Source organism: Lithobates pipiens, unplaced genomic scaffold (assembly GCF_037356315.1).
Source record: "Lithobates pipiens isolate NorthernLeopardFrog02 unplaced genomic scaffold, aLitPip1_a1.2 Scaffold_19, whole genome shotgun sequence".
Taxonomy (NCBI): Eukaryota; Metazoa; Chordata; class Amphibia; order Anura; family Ranidae; genus Lithobates; species Lithobates pipiens.
In genome coordinates this window covers 166,589,099-166,604,030 of record NW_027507764.1, presented here as the reverse complement: position 1 = coordinate 166,604,030, position 14,932 = coordinate 166,589,099, and positions in this window count along the sequence as shown.

Below are 14,932 nucleotides of genomic sequence, written 5' to 3'. Positions count from 1 at the left end.
TTTTCAGCATCATGGCAGAAATATGTGGGGTCATGAAAATGGCGTGATTGGGGAAATTTGCACATCACTGTGGGTGTTATTTACTAAAGGCACATCCACTATGCACTGCAAGTGCACTGCAAAAGTGCACCTGAAACTGCACTTGGAGTGCAAAGTGGATTTGCCTTTAGTAAATAACACCCATACAGAGAACAACAACTTTACTCCAAATACTGCTTTTGCGCATTGAAAAAGGAAGCCACACATTGTTGATAATTTAACTTTTTAATCAAAGCACATTCACATGTGCGTTTAGAAAAGGGTTTTACAACAAACCAACATATTGGGTGTATCAAAACCATTATTTTCGTAACTTGGCTTTTTTGTGTAAACAGGCATGTATCAAAGCATAACATACAGAACACAGGAACTTACAAAGTTCAACTTTGAAAAGTGAAGACAATATCAGACATGAGTATGTACAAACTGGGCTGATATTGCCTTCATCAGATGGGGTGTCACCCCTGGAAAAGCCAAATTTGGAAGATGCACACAGTGTGTCAACATGTGCTATCTCCCATCATGGGGGATCAATGTACATGTTTTGGGGGTGCAACCCTTTCATCTCAGTCACTTTCCACAAAACATTGATGGGAGATAGCACACTGTGTGCATATTCCAAATTTGGCTTTTAGTAAAATACAAAAGTTGTTTGTTTGAAAAAAAAAAAACAGAGCTAGTTTGGGGTGTTTCAAACTCTCTTCAAAACATCAATGATGTTCTTCATTTTATGTTGAACATCATTGATGTTTTTCTGTATAATTTCTAAATCGTGATTGCACCCCATTATCTCCCCAATCAGGATCTGGGCACTTTCACTGGTAAAATGTGATTCTTCTTCCACATCACCTAAAAAAACAAAAATAAACACACCATGTATTATAAATATGCCAACATACATTGATTAGCTTACCGTAAGCTGTGGTCTCCAACACTCACCTGTTGTGGTGACAATTTGTCCAACTTCAACAATCTCTCCTTCCTCCTCCTGCTCCTCTGCTTCTGGTGTTGGAATTTCACCTTCTTTGGGAGGTGTGGGGTCCCTGGTGTCCTCAGACTTCCCCAGTCTTCTCTCCCCTATGAGAATGTAAAAAAGGAATACTTAGCACACAGAGGGCAGAAATAGGAATATGAAACATTGCTTGGAAGCATCGTACAATTGTGTTTTTTGCCCGAGTTCAAAGGTGAGAACATTATTTTGGAAACTTTCTAAAGCTGGAATACTTATCTGCAGTGTGAACAAATGTAGTGAAGTGTAATTTGGGAAAACATCATTTTGGGAGTGGGCCAATGAACGATGTTTAGTAGGAACGATTGATCCCATGACCAAGAAAGTGGCCATTTTAAACTGTACAACATTAAATCAAAGCACATGGAGCAGTATGCAAGCAATAATAATAATATGAACACACGACAACTACTTACTTTTTTGAAGAACACGCTTGATCCTTCTGTACTGATCGTGCGCCCTCAGTTTCAGGTCTGACCAGCGTTTTCTCAGTTGATCCTTGGATCGTCATACCCCAAAATTCTTCTGAAGACTCTCCACAACTTTAGTCATGATCTTGGCCTTTCTGATATTTGGATGTGGGTAAGGTCCATACTTCCCATCATAGTCGTTCCTCTTCAATATGTCCACCATCTTCAACATCTCTCCAAAAGACATATTTGAGGACTTAAATCTTCTCCTCCAGGATCGGGACGTTTCAGGCTCCGGGCTTTCCTCACCCTCCTCCTCATTAGTGGAACTCTGATTGTGCACCTGCATTGTCTCCGCCATGTGCTCTCCCCACTGCACCGAAAGAGAAGGGGTGGGGAATAGTCTAGAAAGAACGTCAGGGGCGGACGGAGTTTCACGCATGCGCACTGTATATAAAACACAACACGCGTGTGTTGTACGTACGATCTGTGAACAGAGGGAGAAGCTGACGCGACGATCGTGCAAACGAAGGTACAATTTTTTACTTGGTATATCACTAGCCTATACTGCTTCTAGATTGAGGCCTGCATTAGTGGAGTTTAGCCTGAAATTAGGGTTTGCCTGGTGTTATGTCTTGCAGAGATTATGGACGGTTTCAATGACCACAGTTTCCTCCCTCTGTTCATCAATAAATACAGGGAGCTGCCCTGCCTGTGGCAAGCTACGCACGCACATTACAGTAACAGACTAAAGAGGCAGGCAGCGATGGAGAAACTGGTTGAGTTTGTGAAGCCGATGGTCCCCAGGGCAAACATCAACTATTTAAAAGTGAACATTGGTGGCCTCAGGAGTACATATCTGAGGGAGTGGAAGAAGGTGCTGGACTCCATGCAATCTGGAGCAGGAGCAGATGAAGTTTATGTCCCCAGGCTGTGGTATTATGACAGGATGCAGTTTCTGTCAGACCAGGCTGATGTCAGGGAATCCCTCTCTACCCTTCCTTCCACGCGTCCTTCTATGCTACATTCCACACCCGCTGAGTCTTCCGACGCCAAACCTGGGCCTTCCACTCAGGAAGAACTGGGGGAGCCCAGCTTGAGCCAGGTATAGTATTGTTGTACATATTTTGGGAGTAAAAATGAATGCTGTTGAATTGTTTTTTGCTCTCTAATTGCTGATTTTAGAAAGTGTTTCACATATCAATAGACAGTAGTGGCCAAAACCTTTGGGACAATAATGAAAAATGCTGGGCTCAGAATGATAGTTTTTTCTATTTGTTAACAATTTGCAACAGTCTTGAGCTGGAAATTGTGTGTGTTTGATGAACCAAAAACTAAAACTATGTCCCTTTTTCATACACAGGAAGAGATCAGCCAGGAGGAGGGGGTGGAATGCAGCAGCCAGGAGGTGGCTGTGGAAAGTGGCAGCCAGGAGGAGGCAGGGGTAAGCGGCAGCCAAGCGGTGGGCAGGCGGAGGAGCCTGACTGAATCACAGGTCCATCCCCTCCGCCTTCCATGCAAAAGGGCCAGAAAGGGGGGGTGTCAGACTTCCACTTACCAGACCAGTGAGTCTGCTTAGGCAGAGGGTGGTCTCCCGTACGTGTCCGACTTACAACCCCTGGTAGAGTAGACAGGTGGCTGGGAATGCGGAGTGGTATGAGAGCCTATGATGAGGCTCGATCGTCACGTCAGCTTCTCCCTCTGTTCACAGATCGTACGTATGACACACGCATGTTGCGTTTTATATACAGTGCGCTTATATACAGTTCTTTCTAGACTATTCCCCACCCCTTCTCTTTTGGTGCAGTGGGGAGAGCACATGGCGGAGACAACGCAGGTGTGCAATCAGAGTTCCACTAACGAGGAGGAGGGCGAGGAAAGCCCGGAGCCTGAAACGTCCCGATCCTGGAGGAGAAGATTTAAGGCCTCAAATATGTCTTTTGGAGAGATGTTGGAGATGGGGGACATATTGAAGAGGAACGACTATGATGGGAAATATGGACCTTACCCACACCCAAATATCAGAAAGGCCAAGATCATGACTAAAGTTGTGGAGAGGGCCCAGGAGCTGGAAGCAGGAGAAACCCCGAAGCAGCAGGTGAGTAGACTGGAACACAGACAATTGGGGTGCGGAGCAGGGGCTGAGCAGGCGGGTCCAGGTACAGGCAGGATTCGGCAACAGGCGGGCAGCAACGGTACAATAGGAACAGGCAGGAGCGAGGTCAGAACAGGCCGAGGTCAGGTGCAGGCGGAGATCAGGGGTGTCCAAGAGCAAGCTGAGTCATCAGGAGATCGGAGATACAGGAATGCAGATACAGGCAACGGAGCAGGGACCGGGGGAGCTGATGATCAGGCAGCACTTGAATGGAGTATGCAGCAGACCTAAATAGGTCGATTGGCGCCAAACACGCACAGGCGCGTGCATAAGCTAATGCATACGCGCACGCGCGCGCAACCAAGCACCAGCACGCACACCAGTGCTACCAGGAGTGCACACAACAGCGTGCACGGGTGTACACTAGCGCGCACCAGAGCCCGCAGGGGCGCGCACCACAGCGCCCACAGGAACAGCACACACCGTCGCAAATCGACGCACACCAGCACGGCCAGCACCGTGACCAACCAGGTAACTTCTATGACAGGGGGAATGTGGAGGAGTCAGCTCTGAAGCTGATCAGGGAGGCTTCAGCGGCCCTCAAATTCACCCCTACCTATCAAGAGGCCTTTGCCGCCTTGGCTGCATGTAAACTCCAGCAAATGGAGGAGGGGCAACAGATCTTGTGTGAAGAGCTAATTCTCCACACCCTCAACAAGGGGCTTTTGGGCCAAATCACACAAGCAACACACTTGTGTGATTTGGCCCATACCCCTCCTCCTCCTTCTGCCACACCTCCAGCACCACAGCCACAGCCTGGAAGGAAGCGTGGAAGAAAGATCAGAGTGTGATAACCTGGGTTCAGTCTGGTCTGACAGAAGATGCAGCCTCTTGTAGTACCACAGCCTGGGAACATAGATGTCATCTGCTGCTGTTCCGGGTTTCTTGGACTTCAGGACCAGACTTCTCTCCCTCAGATATGTACTCCTCAGGCCACCAATTTTTGCGTTTAAATAGTTGATGTGTGCCCTGGGGGCCAAAGGCTTTGCTAATCTCCCCAGTTTCTCCAGCGCTGCCTCCCTCTTTATTTGTTACTGACACCTAAATAAAGGTTTTTTTTGGTTGAAGAAATACTTGCGTATGTGTTTTACTTACAAAAGGACAGTTTATTTGTGAGTAGGCAGGTACATTTCAAAAATACAAAGTGAAATGAATAACACGGGGCACCAACACCAAACAACCTCCTGTAGATTAAAAAAGAAAAACAAAATTAAAAAGATAATACTGGCGTTGTGGTAAGTTGACACACAAAACACACCCAAAAAAATGCAAAGATGAGCAAACTGTCAAAAAAGGAGATGTTGATTAAAAAAACCAACCACAAAACAAAAAAAAAAGAAAAGAAAAAGATTGGGTAGATGTGACGATTTAAAATATTGTATTGCTGAAATGAGTAAAAAGAATAAAAAAATACGTTCGGGAGAAGTGTGTGTGACTATGAGCATCAAAACAACTTCATTCTTGCAGCATTGTAAAGAACAAGAGAATGCGCTGCATGAAAGAATTTTTAACATTGCAGCGTGACGAATGTGCTATATCGATTACGAGTGGTAGTTTTACCTGAGCGAGCGCTTCCGTGTCTGAATTTGATTGTGAGCATGCGTGTCACCTTGTCCATCTGACTAGGCTACACGTGATTGGACTATGTCCGATTGGAGCATGTTGTCAGAAAATTTTATAGCCACGTTGGAAAACTTTTTTTTTTTTTTTTTAGAAAAGCTTGGAGGGGAGGGATTCCACTTTTGTGTGTTTAGAATGAACAGTGCAGGTTAGCTTCGGTCATGCTCACTATATTCTGACATACAGTGGTACCATGAAGAACATATTTAGCCCCCTTATCTGGATGTGGGATCACAGCATTAAGAATACATACTTGAATATAATTTTTTTTTATTTCAAACCAGAGTTTCATAACACTTTAATGTCTCTTTCACACTTGTGGTGCCTTTTGACAGCGATCTGCATTCAGATAAGTTTGCAGATGACATTTGACACTTAGTGAGGAGACGTTGTATCGCACTCCTCGCCGCCTGATTTAATCTTGTAATACTGAACTACAAAACTGCAATAGTGTGCACCCCAATTTAAAAATGCCACAGCCACTAAGCAAAACATTACAGCTGTGGCACATGTACAGCCTTGCCTGGTTGTATTGTAATAGTTTCCATGAGCAGCTGGGGGCTGGTAAAGCCACAGCTCAGCCTGCTGTTTTTACCACCCCCAAGCTGCTTACCTGAAAGAGCACTAAGTAATTTCTTTACATTTGTTTAGCCCAAGTACTATGAAGGGCAGAAAAGGTCAGAAATAATAGGATTTTTCATGGACAAAGGAAAGACTATTGTCATGCAATTTCTCCTTTTGGCCACAAGATGGAGATAGGGAGATGCTGACTTGAACTTTTAGAAAACTCAGACAGAGAGGACACTGGGAAAAAGGGGAGTTTCAACCCAAAATGGTCAGCCAGAGACCTGGTTCAGTTCGCAGTAGAACATGTGAACTGGCAAAAAAATGTGTGCGAACACCATTAAAATCTATAGGACACGAATGCGAAGAATCAAAAGTGCTAATTTTAAATGCTTATATGCAAGTTATTGCCCTAAAAAATTGTTTGGGGACCTGGGTCCTGGCCCAGGCGACATGTATCAATGCAAAAAAAGTTTTAAAAATTGCTGTTTTTTCAGAAGCAGTGATTTTAATAATGCTTAAAGAGAAACATTAGTGCCAGAGAGGAGAGAAAAACTGTGCCCAAGATTGTTAGCCAGAGAAAGAGAGAGCCTGAGTTGGCAGAAATCCACAGCCATTTCAGAAATCTCCTAAGTCTGCAGTGAGTTATAGGGGCCAATGCGGAGCGAGGACGAGGCACCATTGGAAGCTACTACAGTGTGGGGAAGCAGTTCTGCGACTGGATCGTGGAGAGACAGAACCACTCGCAGGATGCTGTCTTTGCCTAGCTGCCAACCAGAGTCACCATAAGCGACCTCACACCTGATCAGAGGGGCAACTAAATCAATGTTACCGGGACTGGTGAGCGGGCCTTGCGGCCAATACTTGCTACCGCTGCTAGGGAAAAAAGTCACTGGGAGCTACATAACCAGTGATCCCATAGCTCTAATACTGCCCGCAGGCCTTACTGATGGCCCAAACATGCGCCAACAAGCTCTAATGAAACTTAGGACTAAGGACTGCCCCCAGTTGTAACTTCCTTGGAGCTCTATCTGCTGCCAAGTTTAAAGGAGTATTAAACCTCTGTTTATTCATTTGAGTGCACTCAAAACCTGTGGATTTATAAGTACCCTTGTTGCATTTAAAGTTTATATGCATTGTTTATTGCTAACCTGCCTGCCGAGTGTGTTCAATTTGGTTTAACTGTTATTTACGCTATAATAGTCAATCAATAGATTACCGTAAGCGTATTTACCACTAACAGATGTATGTGTGTGTGTATTTATTGCCATATGCCACATCCAGGCGAACGTTATTTCTCACTTGTGTTGTAAATTGTGCTTGCAGTAATTTTGTTCAACCAGGTGTACCGGGGGGTTGAGGTTGTTCCCAGCCCCCCAATCATGATCCCCCAATCATGATCCCCCTGAGGAAGATACGTCACATCCCTGCATCAACACACGTAGGGGAGGGGACAGGACAGTGCTGGAGACAACTGTTCTGTCTGAAGGAGGAGAGACATACAATCTCACACGATCCCAGCATTTTTGCCTTCTATAGAGTGATGCACTGAAGCACCAGTTCCATGTGAGTACCCCGGACTAGGGCTTGTGTTTAATACATTTTTATATACTAAAATGGTATCACACTATCCAGCCTTTTTTGTTATCCAAATGTATATGGAGACAACGTTATTGGGCAGCTCAGGATCCCATAGCATTCACAGAACCCAGAGGTGGTTCACAGGCGTGTTTTTGACTGAACTTAAGTGTGAGGTAACACGCTCTGAGGTGAGCGTTAACTACCTGGGGGGGAGCATCAGTGTGTGAACACATTTGGATTATCACATTAAGAATCAACTACACAACTTATTATAGACTTTATGGTTTAACTATGTTGCACTGACTTATGGAATTTACTGTCAGTGCTTCATACTCAAGCACTATAGCACTTTATCTGTCACTATATTTACTTATGTTATGGTAACATCTTTGTATGAAATTTGAGATTTAATCATGTCAGTTTGATTCATGTGAATAGCACTTTATTGCACTACTGTCACCTTATCTAGATATAATTTATGGTTATAATCATTGTATGGTAATTGCGATTTGATCATGGCAGTCTAATTCACGTGATTAGGACTTTATTGCACTATTATCACTTTATCTAGTTATTATTATACATGTATTGTTTACAGTTTAAGACAGAACAGCATTTTATAATATTTATGCTAGTTTTGCACAAATTTATGGGACGTGATCAATGCCAGCAGCTGTCCATATATTATTACTTTTCTGAATGGTAGCTTGCAAGATTTTTTTTACTCAGGATACCTGTCTTTAACTGGTATCCTGTTCCCATTTCCGAGAGCCACAGCCATGACTGCTTGGCTCCCTCCTCCTCCCCCTGTCGCCGGGCCAGTAGGAAAGAGGAGGGGAGCCTCGCGCCTGTGCAGTAGGGTTCCCAGCGTTAAGCCGTGAGTCTACCCTGCCAGGTTCCCTTACCCACAATGGTGGCAGCAGCCCCGGACAGCTGATGCAAACATCAGCTGCGGTGCAGACATCACTGGACTCCAGGACAGGTAAGTGTCCTAATCTTAAAAGCCAGCAGCTGCAGTATTGTAGCTGCTGGCTTTTCATTTTTGCAGCGGTGGGCGGACATCTGCTTTAATGCATAGAATGCATTTAGATTAAATAAAACCTTCTGCCCTTACAACTACTTTAATTATCTCATTTTACTTTTTGCCTATACAACCCCTTTAAGAAATAGTTATTTTTAAACATGCATTCTACTGAATATAACTGCTAAGTGTACATTTTTAGAACTTGCTGACTCCATGAAGCTTTGTACCATGACATTTGCTGGTTCATGCAAAACTACAGGCTCCAGCAATGGGTTAGTGATTTATAATGAAGAGGTCTTATTTATGATGTCTTCCCCCCGGATACAATATTATAGAGATGAATATAATATCACATTTAAAGACAGCATAGGTGTCTAATCCCTGACATGATTGATAATACCGGAATGAATCTCAAGCCAATTGTTCCTGATATGACTCCGTTTTCTGGGCTGAAAACCAAGTATGAATCCAGGCTGTAAGGACAGTAATGTATATGACACACTGTAATCAATACATACTTTACAGAACGATGAAATGCCTGAGCTGGTGGAAAACCATTTTCGTATCATTGCCTCGTTTAAAAAATATGTATTATGAGCAATGAGAGACAATGATAGAAAGAGACATGAAGATGATAGAAAGGGACCATTCTGGAACAAAAGAAGCACACAGATATAAAGACAGATAAATAGGAATTGCTTCAGCGTCACAGGTTAGTTGTGACCTTGCAGAATAATAAAGGTCGTTTATAGCTGACAGAAGAAAGCAGAGGTGGATTGGGGATGTTATCTAGCAGAAACAACTGTGCACTGGGCTTGGAGTTCTCATGGTATGATAAATAAATGGGATTTTGTTGTATGGCAAAACAATGGAATACGTTTTGAAGGAGCATTGTTCTGTTCTTCTGTAACCATACTATTATATATACAATAGCAGGTGGTAAGTAGCTTATTTTTCCTGCAGTGGCCTTTCATTGTGATGGATCCATACAATAGCTTTTTTTCTTTCTAATGAATCAGTTATTACCTAGTGTGTTTTTTTTGTTTTTGTTTTTTTCTGTATTTTATTCTTAAAGAAGAATTCCAGGTATGGATATTTTATCACAGTTACATCTATATCAAACTACAGTGAAATCCCAGACCTAGTAAGTATCAGGTTTAATAAAATATAGAACTTAAATGCCAGTATTATTAAAATAGTAATAACTATAGTACAAAAGCCCAGCTCAACTGTGTAAAGTCACTACAGCAGTGCTACTGTCATAATGAATTATGATCAGCTTTCATGTGTTAAAACCACACAAGCAAATACAGTTGATAGATGGTGAGAAAATTCCCAGAAGACACACAGATGATGATCCTACTTTGATAGATAACAGTTCACCTCAAACCAGAATCTGTGCGTCCGTCACACACCCCTTTGGGGTTCACACTCACCAGAGAGATGAACACATCAGGTATTGATATGTTAGTCACAGCTAGCATCAATATCATGGAGGGAATCACAACTGGGATTGCCACAGGTGCCCGGATAGAAGAAAGGCTCATATAGTATGATATAGTTTTCTCTCATATTTTTATTGAAATTCCAAGTCAGTACATTTAATCAATTTCCATCAGTCAAAACTGTATAAAAGACTATCTAGGCATACATAAGTGCTCCGTACGACACAGGAGATCATGAGACTCATGCTATAGGAAGGCAGAGTCCACCGCTTACTTACTGGTTTGTCTCTTCCTGATCGTGGGACGCATAGGTAACTTCCAGTTGCTGTACGGTCACGTCTGAGGCTTTTCGTCATCACGACTTCCTCTGAGGAAGGACTTTTCTCACATCTATCAACTGTATTTCCTTGTGTGATTTTAACACATGAAAGCTGATCATAATTCATTATGACAGTAGCGTTGCTGTAGTGACTTTAGACCCTTGAGCTGGACCTTTGTAATATTGTTATTACTATTTTAATAATAGTTGCATCTATGGACCTATACATACACCATACCTGTGGGATCCTCCTAGAAGTTGGAAATCACTGTAGTAGACACCGGTACTGCAGTCATCTTCTGGGTCCCATGTCAAGTGGCTTCCCTGCTGCATTTTGATCACAGAAGGTTGACTGTTGGGCACGGGCACCATTCTCAGAATACTAAAAGTAATACATTCATTCAATCCATTATAAACACCATATAAATGTCCTTATTTTTAAGCAATTATACTTCTGGTAGTCGATTGACTTATGCACCTTTGTGTTAATTATTTCCCAAACATATGTTGCATTCTCAACATTAACATATCAATGTGCCAATACATGTCCCTAGTTGGATAAATGTTTCTTCAAATGATCGATCGATTACTGTGCAATCCACATGTGAATTCTTATAATTCCACCTACTGCAGTGCTTATCCCACCACCAAGACACAGATATACTCTCACCTCCAGTATTTGACCCAAAAATATTTTAGATCAAATAACGCTTTTGCCTTTAATACCTGATGTGTTCATCTCTCTGGTGAGTGTGAACCCCAAAGGGGTGTGTGACGGACGCACAGATTCTGGTGTGAGGTGCACTGTTATCTATCAAAGTAGGATCATCATCTGTGTGTCTTCTGGGAATTTTCTCACATCTATCAACTGTATTTCCTTGTGTGATTTTAACACATGAAAGCTGATCATAATTCATTATGACAGTAGCGTTGCTGTAGTGACTTTAGACCCTTGAGCTGGACCTTTGTAATATTGTTATTACTATTTTAATAATAGTTGCATCTATGGACCTATACATACACCATACCTGTGGGATCCTCCTAGAAGTTGGAAATCACTGTAGCAGACACCGGTACTGCAGTCATCTTCTGGGTCCCATGTCAAGTGGCTTCCCTGCTGCATTTTGATCACAGAAGGTTGACTGTTGGGCACGGGCACCATTCTCAGAATACTAAAAGTAATACATTCATTCAATCCATTATAAACACCATATAAATGTCCTTATTTTTAAGCAATTATACTTCTGGTAGTCGATTGACTTATGCACCTTTGTGTTAATTATTTCCCAAACATATGTTGCATTCTCAACATTAACATATCAATGTGCCAATACATGTCCCTAGTTGGATAAATGTTTCTTCAAATGATCGATCGATTACTGTGCAATCCACATGTGAATTCTGATAATTCCACCTACTGCAGTGCTTATCCCACCACCAAGACACAGATATACTCTCACCTCCAGTATTTGACCCAAAAATATTTTAGATCAAATAACGCTTTTGCCTTTAAACCGGGTAGGATTTAGCCACAGGTATTCTCCACAGTACGAATTCCTTGGGTATTAAATCCACCTCCATCCTTAATCGTGCACATTCTTTCTTCCAAGGCTCACACATGTGTCCATGCATATTTCCATATACACACAGGATTTTAGGAGCTGTAAGTGGCATAGGAGTTTTCAATCTGTAAAAAAAAAAAACAGGACCAGCACGTTCTTAGGACCGGCCTTATGCTACGTACACATGACCAGACTTTTCAATAGCAAAGGTACGACAGAACAAATCTGTCGGACAATTCGATCATGTCTGGGCTTCATCGGACCATTGCAGTCCAAAAATCTGATGGACTTTAGAAATAGAACATGTTTTAAATCTTCTCGCCGGAACTCCGCCGGACCTAGTTCCCATCAGGAAACCCATTCGTCTGTATGCTGGTCCGATGGACCAAATACGACGCAAGGGCAGCTTACACCCCCTGCCTGCGAGATCCTATCGACTGCAGGGTAATGTACATCTCTCGCTCGCTGCAATAGGAAAAACACATTTTCCTATTGCAGTGAGCGCTAGAGAGAGGCGACAAAGTCTCTTAAGTCTGGTATGGATTTTAAGGGAAGACCATCGGACCTAGTCTGCTGGAAAGTCCGGTCTTGTGTACGTGGCATTAGAGCTGTAAAATGTCTGATGCTGGTAAAAGCTAAATACGGCTTAACGCTGAAACCAGCCGTGTTAAGCCCACCGCTGGTTCTCCTCTCTCTGATGTCTTCTCATGCTGTCTTCTCCCTCTGTTCTTCCTCCAATGCTCTCCCAATGCTCTTTCCCATTGTAATGCTGGGTCCTCCGTGTGCCATTACTTATATAGCCATGGGGTGGGGCCACCTGGTGACGTCAACCGGAGGCCCCGCTGCTTGTGACACCACCATTCAGGGCATAATGGGGTGATGGCGTCACAAAGAGTGGGGCCCCTGGATGACGTCACCGGGTCGCCCAGCCCCATGGCTATATAAGTAATGGTACACGGTGGACCCAGCATTACAGTTGGGAGAACATCGGAGGAAGAACAGAGGGAGAAGAGAGAGGAGAGAGGGGAACCGGCACCTTGAGAAGACAGCAGAGAGAGGAGAATCAGCACCTTGAGAAGACAGCAGAGAGAGGAGAATCAGCACCTTGAGAAGACAGCAGAGAGAGGAGAACCAGTGTCAGGAGAAGACAGCGGTGGAAGAAGAGAGCAGAGAGAGGAGAACCGGTGGTGGGAGAAGAGAGTGTAGAGAGGAGAACCAGTGCGGGAGAAGACAGCGGAGAGCGGAGAACTGCCGGCAGGAGAAAACATTAGCGGAGAGAGGAGAACTGCTGGCGGGAGAAAACATTAGCGGAGGGAGAAGAACAGGAGGAGGAAGACATTGCCGGAGCTGCTTTAATAAATTACTTTATCAAAAATCTGTGTACTGTTTTTATTTTTGACACTTATTTGGGGTGAATGGGTAGGGGTACAACGTACCCCATACTCATTCACATATGGTGAGGGGCCGGGATCTGGTGGCCACCTTGTTAAATGGGGCTTCCAGATTCTTGTAAGTCCCCCATCCGCAGACCCTGACAACCACTGGCCAGGGCTGTTGGGAAGAAGCCATTGTCCTCATCAATATGGACACAAGGTGCTTTGGTGTGGGGGGCGCAGAGCCCCCTTGCCCCAGAGCACCCACCCCCATGTTAAGGTCATGTGGCCTGGTATGGTCCGGGGGGGCGCTCATTCATCCACCCCCCTCCCTGACCTACCAGACTGCGTGCTCAGATTCTGGTATGGATTATGGTGGGACCCCATGGCAATTTGTTTGGCGTGGGGGTTTCTCTTAAAATCCATACCAGACATAAGGGTCTGGTATGCTCTTGGGCGGGAACCTCTTGCCAGTTTTTTTCTTTCATTTTTGTGAGGGTTTCCTTTAATATGCTCAGCGCACAAGCCACACCACATCGATCATAATTTTTTCCCCTGTTGTAGCAAATTGGATCCTGCTTTTGTGGGGGGTTTTCACCTTCCTCTGGATCAACTGTGGGTGTAGGATTGGGTATATGGGATTGTACGATATTTTTTATTTTATTTATTTATTTATTTTTTATGGTTGAACTGGATGGACTTGTGTCTTTTTTCAACCTGACTAACTATGTAACTATGTAACTATCATGATCCGACTTCGGGTGTGACTTCTATTCAAATCAATGGGCTCTCATTGGGAACCACTGATTTTGAATAGAAGCAGAGAAACCCTGCTAAAAGCTAGCGCGACTAAATATGAAATAACGGCAATGCAAAATACTACTAAAAGCACGTTTTTACAGGCACTTTTTCCTAGCATTGGTAGTGGCTTTGCAGCTAGTTTTTTCTAATGCCCCATGCACATGGTCGGACATTCCGACCACAAAATCCGTTGGATTTTTTCCGACGTATTTTGGCCAAAAATTGTCTTGCATACACATGATCGCACAAAGTTGTCGGAAAATCCGATAGTTCGGAACGAGGTGACATACAGAACGTACAATGGGAATACGTAGAGGCCAGTAGCCAATAGCTTTCGTCTTTTTTCTGAGCATGCGTGCCACTTTGTGCTTCGGAATTCTCTACATACGATCGGAAAACGTCTGATTGGATTTTGTTCTCGGAAAATTTTAGATCCAGCTCTCACACTTTTTCTGTCGGAAATTCCGACAGAAAAAGTTCGCTAGAGCCCACACACAATCGGATTTTCCAACAACATAATCCGATCTGACTTTTTCCGTCGGAATTTCCGGCCGTGTTTATGGGGCATAACACCCTGCGTCATGAGGCCTTAAGATCACTGGTTTCCAGATACTCAGAAAATGCCGGCTCGTAAATTTCTGGGTATGCAGCTTGACATCATCAGCCCTGCCCTATTGGCATCAAGTCGCACACCCACAAGCCACCATCTGGAGACCAGAAATCTTAAGGGGAAAGGAGCCTAAATATTGCAGTGCATCAGTTATGCACTTTTTAATGTGAGTGTTTTAGGGATATTTAATAAAGATTGGTGGTAAATGGTTTTGCACTGAGAGTCTGTTTTGTCTAAGCCTTGTTGGACGAAAGAATGTGGTACAATTAACAAGGGAGGTGAATTAAATATCAGGGAGATTCCTTCTGTGGAGAACACCTGTGGCTAAAACCTACCTGGTTTAAAGGGAAAAGCGTTATTTGACCTAAAATATTTTTGGGTCAAATACTGAAGGTGAAAGTATTTCTTTATGTTGGTGGT